Source organism: Anoplophora glabripennis, unplaced genomic scaffold, assembly GCF_000390285.2.
Source record: "Anoplophora glabripennis isolate ALB-LARVAE unplaced genomic scaffold, Agla_2.0 scaffold28, whole genome shotgun sequence".
In the NCBI taxonomy this organism is placed as follows: domain Eukaryota; kingdom Metazoa; phylum Arthropoda; class Insecta; order Coleoptera; family Cerambycidae; genus Anoplophora; species Anoplophora glabripennis.
In genome coordinates this window covers 448350-461594 of record NW_019416423.1, presented here as the reverse complement: position 1 = coordinate 461594, position 13245 = coordinate 448350, and the positions used below count along the sequence as shown (strand labels likewise).

The 13245-nt window shown below is 32.5% G+C and overlaps 1 protein-coding gene across 7 annotated transcripts in view; it reads left to right on the top strand.

Annotated features, from left to right (window-relative positions):
* Window positions 1-13245, top strand: part of LOC108909880 (tyrosine-protein kinase Abl) — a 49776-nt gene that overhangs the window by 15966 nt on the left and 20565 nt on the right. The window contains exon 1 of one of the 7 annotated variants that reach the window (XM_023454517.1): window positions 8171-8221. The exons of the other annotated variants lie outside the window; for them this stretch is intronic. The gene's annotated coding sequence lies outside the window, so the exon portion shown is untranslated. Of the gene's footprint in view, window positions 1-8170; window positions 8222-13245 lie in introns of those variants that run through there. 7 annotated transcript variants of the gene reach the window in all.

Sequence of the window (13245 nt, the reverse complement as noted above, 5' to 3'; positions counted from 1 at the left end):
GGAATTTTTTTTAGAAGTTTCAGTTAGCTTGATAACTGATAATTTTTGTTCAGAGGATGAATAGAAAATAAAGACACTTCTCAACAAATAAAATTGTATCTATAATCAGATCTATGATCTATTATTATTAATAGATTTTAGAATAGTTAAAACATTTTTTAAATTATATCTTAATGCATATTAGAATTAATAGTAGAAAATATTAACAAATATTCATCTAAACATATTAAAAGATATTAGCTTAGTTTTTAGAAGACATATCTGAAACTATTATAGGGAAAATAGGAACCTACCACATTTTAATATTTTACCAACCCAAAAATGTGCTAAAAATCAAAAACAGTGGAATTAAAACTTAAATTTTGTATACTGGACTTTTCTCACCTGCATAGATTTTCATGGACTTTTTGTCTGAGTTGCCCCAGAATTTTCTATGAAAAGTGCAGCGTCAGACTATATACACACGCGTTAATTTGCGACAGTAAATGCAGTTTTAATTGAGGTTGAGCCAGCACAACTTTTTTTGTTTTAGTTTGTTAACCCGAATGTGAATATAGACGCGCGGAATGTGAGAATATTGCGGAATACGTACGTTATAATTAAGGCTCACGGTAATTTATGCAGTGAGCTAATATACAGAAAAATTTGTTATAGATAGGTGCGGATATCTGTGGATAACATGTTTTCTTTGTAAAAAATACCGCACAGAAAACAATGGTAGTATTACTTTTTTTTGTCCAATTTTTTCCAATTAACGATTAACTATTAGTGTTTATACTAAAATGAAAAGTTGCTGTATTAAATTGGACTCCACTACCAAATTAACTAACACAAGGGAGCTCATTTTCTTTGTGATATATTCAGTTAATATTTGCTACAATAACTTTAGAACAAACAATGGAAGATGTAGCGTCTGCGAATGTAATCATAGCAGAGGTGACTTCGGCATTGTTCAAAATTTTTCACCCATCCATAATTATCTGTTGAAGAGAATTTTCGACATATCCTTCACCTACTTTGTCATTCTCCAAAAGGACTGATGGCTTTTAAATACTGTCTACGGAGTACAAGCTTGTACTAGATCAATTCTAGCTGGTATGGCGTTGTCTAGATACTTTGAGCTAGAAAGCCAATGTCCAATGAGAAGGAATAGGCCCAAAACTGGTGGCGAAGAACCCCTCGACAGTCAAGACAAGGAGTTATTAGAAAAACTATCAAAGAAGTGGACAGCGGACCTATAGAACCCAAGTCAGTAACAAAAATGATTGAACTGCGAGGTGACATTGCGATCCTACGAAATATCTGGAGGAGACGAAGCCCAGATCTAGCAAGGATTTGCTATATACTCTTTGGAAGAGAAAAACCTGAAGCTATGTGAAGAAGCCGACTTGTCGAAGCTATGGCACCCAATTAGAAGACTAAAGATAGATCAAGAACACTAGTATCAAGTAGTTTCACAGTAGTCCTAAGGATGCTCTCAGTTGAAAAGGACGTGGAAGTGTATTTACTCTACTTATTTACAAAATATCAAAGTAAAAAGCTACCGGTCTTAAGTATTTTAATTCTTTTAATCATAAATCACTAGTGTGGCAGTGGTCAGTGGTTTGTTCGGCTACATTAACCGACAAAAACTGGTCCTACAATGTATGAATCACTAAACGATATATCTCAAATTCGGATTTGATTGTTACTTGTGCAGTGAGTCACGCTTTTGAGCTATAATGATACAGTGCTTGCATCAAGGATTGTTTTACGAGAATACAATCATAATTTATTATATGCTTCTTTATAAGAGGTAATTCTGCATTAGTCATCACGTTATTTGTTGTAAGGTGTACCTTCACACTTTGTTTATTTGTAGCCAATTTCACGGTTATAGATGTGAAAAATTGATTACACGCCGTGATATTTGGCATACTCTCAACGACTACCAATGCATTTTTTCCACGTCTATTTAGGTCAAATGGTATTTTAAATCTACATATTTTGCCTTACTTTCTGTTTTAAAGAGTTTACCGTTTTATTATGGAAACAGCAAATAAAAGGTGTATCTCGCTTTTCTTGCGATATTAAATTGACATTTTTTTCATGAATCGTTAAACAAGCCAACACTCTTGTAATAATGCCAGTGTTTCGATTTATTTTGAATTTGTAATGAATTATTTCGGTTATTTTACTTTCATTTTGTTAATAAAATCTAACTAGGACCTATTTTTCTCCAATCTCTATAGAATTCTTAAAAAATAAGTATATAACATGTATAAGTAAAACAAATATAAAAACATATTTAATCTTTTTTTTTATGAGTAAATCTAGCTTATTAAAAAACATCTGAAATTTATTATCTGCGTATTTACGTATCTATAAAATGCAGCATACTGTATGCCGAAAGTGACAGGGACAGTGAACTCTTAATTTTTTCGTAGGAAGGTCGTTTGAAAGTGTGCGTTGACTCTTTAAGTAGGTTTAGTGATTGTGCCATTCAACGCCTTCTTTCGTATGTAGCATAATTTCGTTTTAACCATTTCGCTATCATGTTGGGTTGAAAAGATATGGAAGTCGAAAGTTTTCAAATGAATAATCGATAAATCTGTCGCGTTGGGCACAATCTTGTTACATCCCGAAGTTATTAGCATTTTATGTTACATTCTTTTCCTTTAAAGACAATGATTCGAGATGGGAATAAATAACAATAATTACGTTAAATTATTCAGGAGGTGCAAAAAACGAAGTTAGTTATTGTTGTTGCCATATCATTTGACTAAATAAGTATAATAATGATGATATATTCCAGACACAGATTTAGTAACTTCGATTAGTCACTTTATTGATTTTTCATTATTAAAAGTACCTGTTGGTTAAATTTAAAGTAAATCCCGCGAAACAAAACTAGAATATTCCAGTTTAATTGTGGTTAAGCGGTTTACAGATGAATATATTTAAACCAAAGCCAGAGAAGTGTAATTGAAGTGATTGAATTGTTCAAGAGCTTTCATTTACTTAACGTTTCGAGTCTATTTAGAGACATAACAACGGTAACGAGTATATCCTGAGAAAGGGAAATGTTCGGCCCCCATCTTGAAAGCGGGCGTTAATTTTTACGAAAAGCGAACCGCTAAAGCGACAGAACGTTTAGAATTGCTGAACAAACGGGAAAGTTTATTTTTGTCTCTCGAGTTTTAATCTTAATGTTCCGAATGCCAGGCGTATTTCAACAAAATATTAACGGCTTCCGATGCTAATAACTCCTGCAAACAAATCTAATGGATGCTCGTCAAACGCTTACGGTGAGGAGGCGTGGAGAGAGGATAATTACTGTGTTTAAGAATTAAGCTAACCGCACACCAAAAGCTGCGTTGTGTTAATTTTACGCTGGATCTTAGGAAATTATATAACTTATATTTCATGTTGTATTTTTTTGCTAAATATTTTCTTGATATTCTTGTTTTTCATATACTTTTTCCGCTTTTTTATATATTCGAGGATACTACTGGAAAACTTCAATAAATTGTTTTACTTTCGGCTCTACACATCGAGCAAAACACAGCTGAAATTTTGTTTCAAAATATTTGACACTTATTTCTTCATAATCGTGATATTTTACCAAAAAACAACAAAATATATGATGACGTAGATTGTTGAAATCTACGCTTTGAAACTAGTTTGTAAGTACCTAATTGCAAAAACAAATATATAATTATTTATTACATATACATAATTCCAATACGCATAAACAATTGAAGCTTGCAATTCTTCAACAGAGTGGGATTGTTGTATTTGTTTTCGCTTGTCATTAAATTGAAGTGTATTATACAAGGTATTGCTATGGAAAATGATTGTTTCATTTTTGCTATCCCTTAGCATATTATGGGGATCATAACCCTCACATTGAGCACATATCCGACACTGATTATTGAAGTGAATGGTCTCCAAGCTGACGTTCGATCACTCTCGACGCTGGTTCCGCGGGGTTCTGTAATGAGGTCCGCGCCGGTTGTGAAAAATTTGGTTTTGAAATTACGTCTCCCTGTGGATTGGGGGAATCTCCAAAGAGTTAAACTGTTAAACATAATTTTGGTTAATTGCGAACCCGTTTGACGTTCGATTTTCGAATTTTTCGAACTTATTAGGTCCATATAAATTACTTAAATGAAAATTTTATATTATAGGTACTTACGCAGCATTTTAAAAGATACAGGTATGGCATATTCATAAACTCAGAGTGTACTATATAGAATTTGTATGTTTTGGTAATACTTCTATGTGCATTCGAAATTGATACGGTGAAGTCAATTATACTTTAATCGCCTTATCTAAAAATTTATTTGTCGTTAAATCCTTATCTATTTTCAGCACAATATTAGTATGTACAACGATATTGAAAATAAACGTTGTTTAAACTTTATTTATAATAGCTTTTGATATTGTCGTTCACAGTACATATTGGATTATAAAGAAATATACATATACAGGGTGGACAGAATTTAACGCTGAGAGGTAGATAATTTTAACAAGCATGGGCGTTAAGAAATAACCGTTTCTACGGGACATATCCCAAACTCTTACGGCTCTCATAATCTGTAATCAGAAAAAAGCAATAATTCCAAAAATACAGTGTAAAATGTCAAACTAAATAATATTTATTGCAGCACAAAATCCTCAACCGTTACAAATTGTCCACAATCGCTCATGGGTAATAAAAACAGTTTGAAAACTATCAGGAATTTATTGCAGAGACGTGGTGCGTAATTAATTAATATGGCGTGTTTGCGCGCATGTGACGTCACTTGAGAGAAATGTTGAAGATGGTGCATGGCATATATTGTCATGAAAATGCAACATTCTGTCGTTTTTCTAATCATCCAGAGTTGTTGCAGTGTAAACATCTACACATCATTCATTTTACTATGAAAAACAAGTAACATCTTTTCAAACCTCAAACTTGACATAGCATTTTAGGTTACAATTACGTTTAGACTCCACGTATTCCACATAATCTAGCCTGCTGACGAGCACCACGTGCAAAAACAAAGCTAGCTATGTAATCAAAATTAATTCTAATGCAGAATATTGGATGTCTTATCTATTCTATTGGAGCCATCGCTTTTTCAATATATTAGATGTAAATTTTCTGGGCGTTTTGTTTTTATATTTTACATAATGTCATTCTAGACAGAAAATAATCTACTAATGCATTCTAGACGTGTTTGTGGAACTATCGGGTACAGTCATATGGAAGGATTATCGATTCAGAATCCAAGAAGTGATGAAAAATTCGTGTAGCTTTAGCGCTTCGCTCGATGAAGCACGGTGTGTACAGAATACGTGTCGTGTCTACATCCCCCAGCGGACATGGAAAAATGTACGGCGGGCAGCATGTAAATGATATTTTACTTCACGAGATTGGTTTTTTGTTTTCTAATTCGTTTAACATGCAACGGTTATTACGGTTTAAAATTTAATGAAGTGTTTGGTAGAAATTTTAAATGAACAGGAAATCACGTTTTGGTTTTGTCCTGTCATTATTTTTGTTTTATATTGAACTTTTATCACATTGATAATTAACATTGTCTGGTGCGGACGTAAATTGTACGATACATTCGAAGAAAAACGCGTTATCAGCTTTGATTTTAAAAGACTTTTTGAAAACTTTGAAGTCAATTTGAAACTAGTATAATACTTATTTCAGTCACTTCTGATCTGTATTAGTTATCTACGTATCATACCCCTTCCTCCACCATTTTTTTTTGTTTAAAAACTTATCTATTTATTGAATATACCTACAAGTAATGTAGTGTAACCCCACTTTTCCGTTAACATTAATTTGTAAAGGCGATAAAATTACATTGTAACTTACTTCATCCTTATTACATTCATAATGTGGGTAGTTTAGTTTAAATGTGTCGACATTCCAGAAACCTGATGTTATTTTGATTTACTGCCTATAAAATTTGGACAAATTTCAGAATGTAAGTAGTATAAAAGTAATAAAGTAATAAAAGTAAAAAAAAGACTTTATATATGTATTTTTTCAAATAAAAGTCCAAATAGTGTATTAACAAAATTCCTCATAATTATATTTGTTCGGCAAAAGCCTTATTGATATTTTTCATTAGTGTGTCTTTTTATTATTTCGTCTTAGTTTCTGCGTAAGGATATATTTTGACATGAACTATTTCAGAGGTGATGAATACTTCTTTTAAGAACATTAAATTGAAAACAAAATTAAATGAATATACAGGGTGTCCTACTAAGATCGGCGGGTACGATATTAGGAAAAGTATAGGTCCTAGAGCTGCGGGAAAATATGTTGTTGAATAAATCGACCAAGATAAATCGCTGGGAATCGTTTTCAAGTTCGCAACTCGGCCGCTAGGGAGCGCAATCTACATACCAAACAGAGTTGAATTTTTCTCAGAAATGTTAGCCGGAATCATTGCGCATAACTTTTGTTATTGACATTTTGTTCTATCTCTTGACAGAAAGGGTGGGGGGAGCCCCTAATGTCTAATCAGAAAAATGCATTTTTTTGAGGATTGGCTCATCAAAAGCCCATAGTGTTATACCTCGTTGGAAAGGTCTTTTGATGCTTTATCTCGTGGTGAATGCCTAATATCATTTACCTCAATATGGAAACGTGTAGACGAAGTTATTTCAAAGGAATGCCGTTTTATGGATTTTTCTCAAAAATTTTAAATGCAATGCTATAGTTTTCTTTACATCAATGAATTCAGCACAAAAAATTGATGAATATACCTAGTATAAGTTTGAATTTCTAACGAAAGTGTTGTTTATTTATTGACGCTATTTATCCAACCCAATCCATTTTATGGATAAAACTTTTTATAGGTTAGTTTGAAGAGCATAAAATAGCTACATTTTGACGCCAAAAAGGGTTCGATATCTTTTTCTGTTTACAAGTTATTCGCAAATTAGTGACCAAAAAATAATAATCATAATGAATTGATTAACACGACGCTAACGAAAAGCCATCTTTATTTGTATATTTAAATCAAACATAGATACATGCAAAATTAAAAGAAATATAATTTAAAATGTAATAGTACTAGTAAAAAGTCATAATATATTGTTAAACAAAATATACCCCCAAACGCGTAATTATGCAAAACGTATTTATGAATTTGATTTGATTTCAATTCATTTATGTTTTTTGTGTATGTGTGTATGTGTATATTGATCTGTTTCATCAGTCTACATGTTACATTTAAATATTTTATAGGCAATTTTCAACACAAATATGTAGGATAGGTATTTAGGTCATCGATAGGAAATTAAGATGTTTTATTAGAAGCGATCGATTTTTATAGATACCCTTCCAAACGGTTATTATGTCGCAATTTACCAGCGATGATTATCTATTTTTACAAATATGCCAATATCACATCCCAATTTATTAGTTCAACGGTTCAGGCTCGATGAAATCATTTGAGAGTAAATAGATCAATTTGAAAAAATGACTTTTTTATGAGCTAATCGATGCTGACATCGCTGCCAGATTTTATCCTTAGAAAACGAAATTCCTCGTTTCGTTAATATGAAACTTGAAATGAGAAACAGTAGAGGTCGTGCGATACATATTCTAAATGTTCTGTAACTTCTGTTATGAAAAAGTTTTTTATATATTTTTTTCAATTGTGGTAGGTAAGAAAATAACCGCTTTCAACGACATCTGTACTCTAGTAATTTTATCTTTTTAGTTACTGATGCAAGGTGGAAATACTCCACTGATTGTATTAACTTAATGTTACATGTACATTAATCAAAAGGATATCACATTAATGCTATTTGCAATACTGTAGTCTAAAATAAACTACTCCGTTGTCTTACAATTAAAAATAACGAGAAAGACTCATTTCACATATTTTTTGTTGCGTTTGAAATAATTACCTCGGTACAAAATAAGATTCATTGCAAAAAGATTTGACAATTGGTACATAAAAATGACGTAAATAAATTTTCTGTTCTGTCGTACCACTTTCAATTACACATTACGCGACAATAATAATTATTTGTGGGAAGCTAACCACGCAAGCACTTTAACAAAACGGAATCTAAGGTCACTGAATCCGATCACATTTTAGAAAGATAGTGTTCAGAAAGCAGTAGGGAGAACAAATCCAGTTCAGTTTCGTGTTAAAACAATACTGAATCCAAACTATAACAGTTTTAAGTAATTTCCAGGGTAATTTCTGCATTATAGGTATGTATACAATTGTTAAGTGGCTTGCTGTCGACAGTTTTTTTTAATAGTATTTAGTTTTCCGTTTGTACTTGGAAGATACTCGTATATTGCGGTTAACCACATATTACTTGTGTTACTAGGACTCGCATTACATGCTGTAAATACTTTGTTTATATACAAAAATAAGCTAGTAATATTTCTCGTCAGTTTTTTAGTTCCAACTTTTAGAATGACTCCTAATGATGGGTTATTCGACGATGGGAAAAACACAAGACTGTTCACCCAGAGTACGAACGACATTCTTCAATGGGCGAGTGAGTACCCCGATTGCCTTGTCAAGGACATTGCCAGAACCCAGGCGATCGAAGGCTGTTACCACTAGGCCTAGAAATAACGTCGTGGTCGTGGTATCGTGAAGTAGGCAGTTTAATAGCAGAAGTAGAGATTTCTTAACTGAGTCTTAACTATTAAACCGAATTTTGATTAAAATTAAAATTTACTTTTCTGTTTCTGCTATGTTTCTGTTATAATGTCGGTTTCGCAGTCCACATTGGTAGAGAATATTGTATTTTCGTCTATAGTCTGTATCCATGAAGCGTGAGGCCCATACAAATACGTAATCTAAACGACTAGAATTACAAGTAGTAACGGGTAACAGTACCTTTCTCGTAATAATATACCTACGAGAAGTTTGAACGACTAAAATCTTGCATGTATCAGGCTAATGTTTAAATAAGACTAGAAATCCGGTATCAGGGTTGTCTATTTCAAAGAGCATAAGATAGGTAAATTTTTATTCAAATATATTTTTGCAAGCGTGGAGAGGATCGACGTAGGCGACAAAAATAAAATGAACTTACCAAATATTTAAGGTCTTTCAAAATATGTGATTTTCTTTGCGGAATTACTGAAATAGATTAATTTTTACTTCGTTTTCTAATCAATCCGCTCATAGTTGCATTCATGTTTTGCTTCTTTAATGTGTTGCATTGGAATAAAATTATTTAAGCTAATTTCATTCATTTTTCTCTATTTGTTGTATACTTAATTCAGTTGATTCAAAATTGGTGCAACGGTAAAAAACGGTAAGAGATTTCAAAAAGTTTTTTTAATAGTCGTTGAGAAAAATAAGAACTTTAAAATGAGCTGAGAAAATATGTGTGAAATTAGGAAAAATTATTTCGATAACGTCAGAGCTAGTATAAAAAAGTCTTTCCAATCTCAATTGAAGAACCAAGAGGTTGACAGTATGTAGCAGGTTCGGTCGCTGACGCAGCAACTCGGCGTTGCAATATTTGAAAAACTTGTTCTCATATTTAATTAACCATACCCATATACAGGTCTGGTCGCTCAGTTGAAGAATGAGCACGCGGGCAAACGCGGCACAAACACAGCCGCACTGGGCGACTTGGCCATAAATTCAGTTGGCAACAAATGACCTAGCAGTGCAGTGCGGCAATGCGGAATTTGGTGTGATTCAGGTAATTTTAATTTATTATATTAATCACTCGTATTACAATTGCGAAGAGGGATATTTTGTTTACTAATATTATTACAACATGGCATTTCGGAGACCTTTTGAAACGGAACTAAACGAAATTTACCATCAATATAATAAAATTGTTTGAGGACATATAAATAATTATAATATGTTGTTGGTCAAATGAACATAGGTATAATAGAAATTTTCTACCCATTATATACAAATTATTATAATTTTTTACATTTAGTAGAAAACTTTTTTAGGGACGCCTATGAAACTCATTAAATTTTATTGCTAGGCGTTTTTATACATGTTCAACTCATTTCGGAAAGACTGTAAGATGAAATTTCAAGTCAAATACTCCTATCAGCATGCCAATGGGTTTCCTATTTGCTCTTTTCATTATCCTTTAATGGTGTCCAAGGACTGATCATCCTGTACATTAATAGTTTTTTATAAAAGATTATCTTTTTGACAATACATAGTCATAATTATTAAAATTGACAAATCAGTTAATTACTTATTTCTATTCGTTGGGACTATTACACAATTAACCAGATGTTTTTTAATTTAGGAAAATGCAAAGAACATTAAACAAAATCTTGTAGAAGGTCCCTTTGTTTTAGTATCATAATCTTGATCAACATACCTATATTATGATAAATTCTTAAATAATCAATACTACCGCTCTAATTTGAAACACCTTGTATAATTTTTCTATTTCCGAGGAAGAAAAACATTCAAATTTAGTAACATTAATTTTCTGTATAATGAGGGATTTTCTGATATCAGTTAATCCTTAAAAAATATTTTTAATAGAATTTGTAAATATCAGTTAAGGAAATAAATGTTTTGCTAGTTTTTCGTGTCCCAATTTTTCTCGAAAACGGCGTATACTTTTAAGTTGCTGAAGATTTACTTTTACATTCTTTTTTTTTAGTTTGAAAATTTTTTCTCATAGTAGTAGGTATATAGCGAACATCGTATAGCTAAATATTTATCTACCTAACTAAAATAATATGCGCTTACTATAGTACTGAAGAACAATTTATGTCTGGCACGAAGTCTGCATAAATTTACATTTTATCGTACTAGAAAATATATTTATAAATTTATTAACTTATAAAATTATCTTCAGATATTTTAGTTTTATTTTTTCTTAAGTCCTAAAATAGAGCTATTTTATTTAAATTTTTAATGGACAAAACGTAGTTGAAAAATCCGTAAATACTCAAAGCTCAAGAAAAAAAATCTGCCTAATTTTAATGTGACGTAGAATATAAAATATAGAAAGGCATTTATTTGTATCTTGTTTTTCCTCGGAAAATGTTGCAAAACCCTTAGGGATCTGTCCCTATTATTGTTAATTGAATATATTCTAGATTCTGACGAAATAGGATTCCTTTTTGCTGTTGATGCGACTTCTTACATATTATCATTATGATGTTAATGAAACTAATAGGCATCTTCTGAAACTACCTCAATTTTTACGCGTTACGCTGTTCTAGGCGGGTAATTAAATTACATTAGAGGATTGAGAAAGTCGAAGATAAAAGCTTTGCGAAGTTTTTCATTTTTATATGGCCAGAGCTTTGCGCGATGCCGACATAGGGCTATTGTTTTTTCCAGCCCTTTTCATCCCTAGACTACTTTACTCTTGAAGAGGTCGAGGTGCGAGTCGCTTTGAGATCTGACGGCTTTTGTGAAATGTACGTTTCCACTGAAATAGAAGAGCTTTCATGAGTAATTCGCTACACTTTTGAAAACATTTTTTTATGCAATTAATCTTTATTTTAATTCTATTATCAAAAATGTACATTAACCTATTTTTTAAGTATTTAAATGAAATGAATAAGTACTACCTTTTTCTTATAAAAAAAAAGTCGATACATGTTTGCAACTAACTATGCAACACGTGTTTGGAAATACAATTTTTTATATTTTATCGTCGTTATTCAGGAAGCTGAGGTTGGAGATACGACGAGATAGCGATTAATGCATTGATTTGCCACCCAATTAGCAAAACAACAAGCGACATTTGCGCTTAGTAAAGCTTCCGTTCAAGACTTGCGTCAAACTTTGTGCCTCTCTATTTATGAAAACTATTTTAGCACGCCATCAGAGATAGACTAGTTTCCGGCGTTACAGTTCACACCCAGACCAACAATTTATTACTACCAAGCCTTTGCGTGTTCAATATTTCCTTTATTTCGGATTTGGGCATGTATGACCGTGACCGAGTCCAACTGAAAAATGCTAGAAAGTATGTATTCTAAAATTTATTCACTGAATTGATTAAGTATGTATATTTATCCACCGCCTGTGGATAAAAAAAAATCTCTACAGCAGTTAACATTTTTAGTAAATTTTTCATCATATCTTACAGATAAATAACCAGAATTTATATCAGAAACCAACCAAGGAAAATGCATTAAAATATTAGTAAGAAAGTCAGTGACCTCTCCAGACTGTATTGTTTGTCCTGTCACAACGAACTCAATGTTTTTTAAATTGATTTTTAAAAGTAATTTAGTTTCTTTGTGTAGTGTCGCGGTTTTACTTTTCCCAAATCTATGTTTTGAGGAGTATCGGCGTTTTTACCGAAATGCTCGCAAGCTACCGGGGATGCCTTTTTTTAGCAGTAATAGTTTTTTGTTCACTTCGACTATGGTTACTCTTGTGTCTTTTTATCACTATCTTTAAGCTTTGCTCTGCCTGTGCACTATTTGAGGTCTTCTAAGTGTAAGTGCCTTGATCTTTGGGGTGGCTTGTTTTTGTTGTTCAGGTCTTGTTTGTACCCCGTGAAATCCAGAAAGTCCTGAGAGAGTTGGCTGCTAGATATAGGATCTAGACCTCAAGCGGTGAGCTTGAAACATTTTCAACAATTGTTGGAATTTGTGGATTTATTATTAACAATAAATTTAAAATGATTAGATGATTGCATATAATACAATGCGTGTCAAGGTCGACGTTCGTACACCTCCTATGGTGGTACCGCAGAGGTCCCGCAGCGATCTTCGCCTTAGGGTTTGGACTTTTGGTCTTTCAGAATTTTGGCTATTTGGAATCTGCTCGACACGTGCTGGTATCTGAGCTGTTGTTTGGTGTTGTGGTGTATCTTCATGTGTTTTAAAACCTAAAAATTTATTAGGAAAGGTTAAATATTTACTTTACCCCATACAATTTTTGATATAGACAGAGTTACAGCTAAAGTGTATGACAGTTAGCATTCAAATGTTAATTAAAATGAGATTTTAACGAACAAGATCATCTTAAAATTTCAGTGGCGTGTTTTTACAGACATAGAGGAATTCTTATGACAATGGAACGGTTGTTTGATTTTCTTGAGGAGTATCCTTGAGACACGCCTCTCAGTATATTTACGTGAACGTTCACCGTGAATACTTCAAGGAAGTTGCGCATTCCTTCTGCAACGTCTCGGCGAATAATTCTTTTTGTGTCTAGTGTCTGCCCACAATACAATGACACTTGACTGCGTGAATCTCATTTGTACATGTATAACCCAAAATATTTAAAAAAGAAGTCAATTTGTTTTACA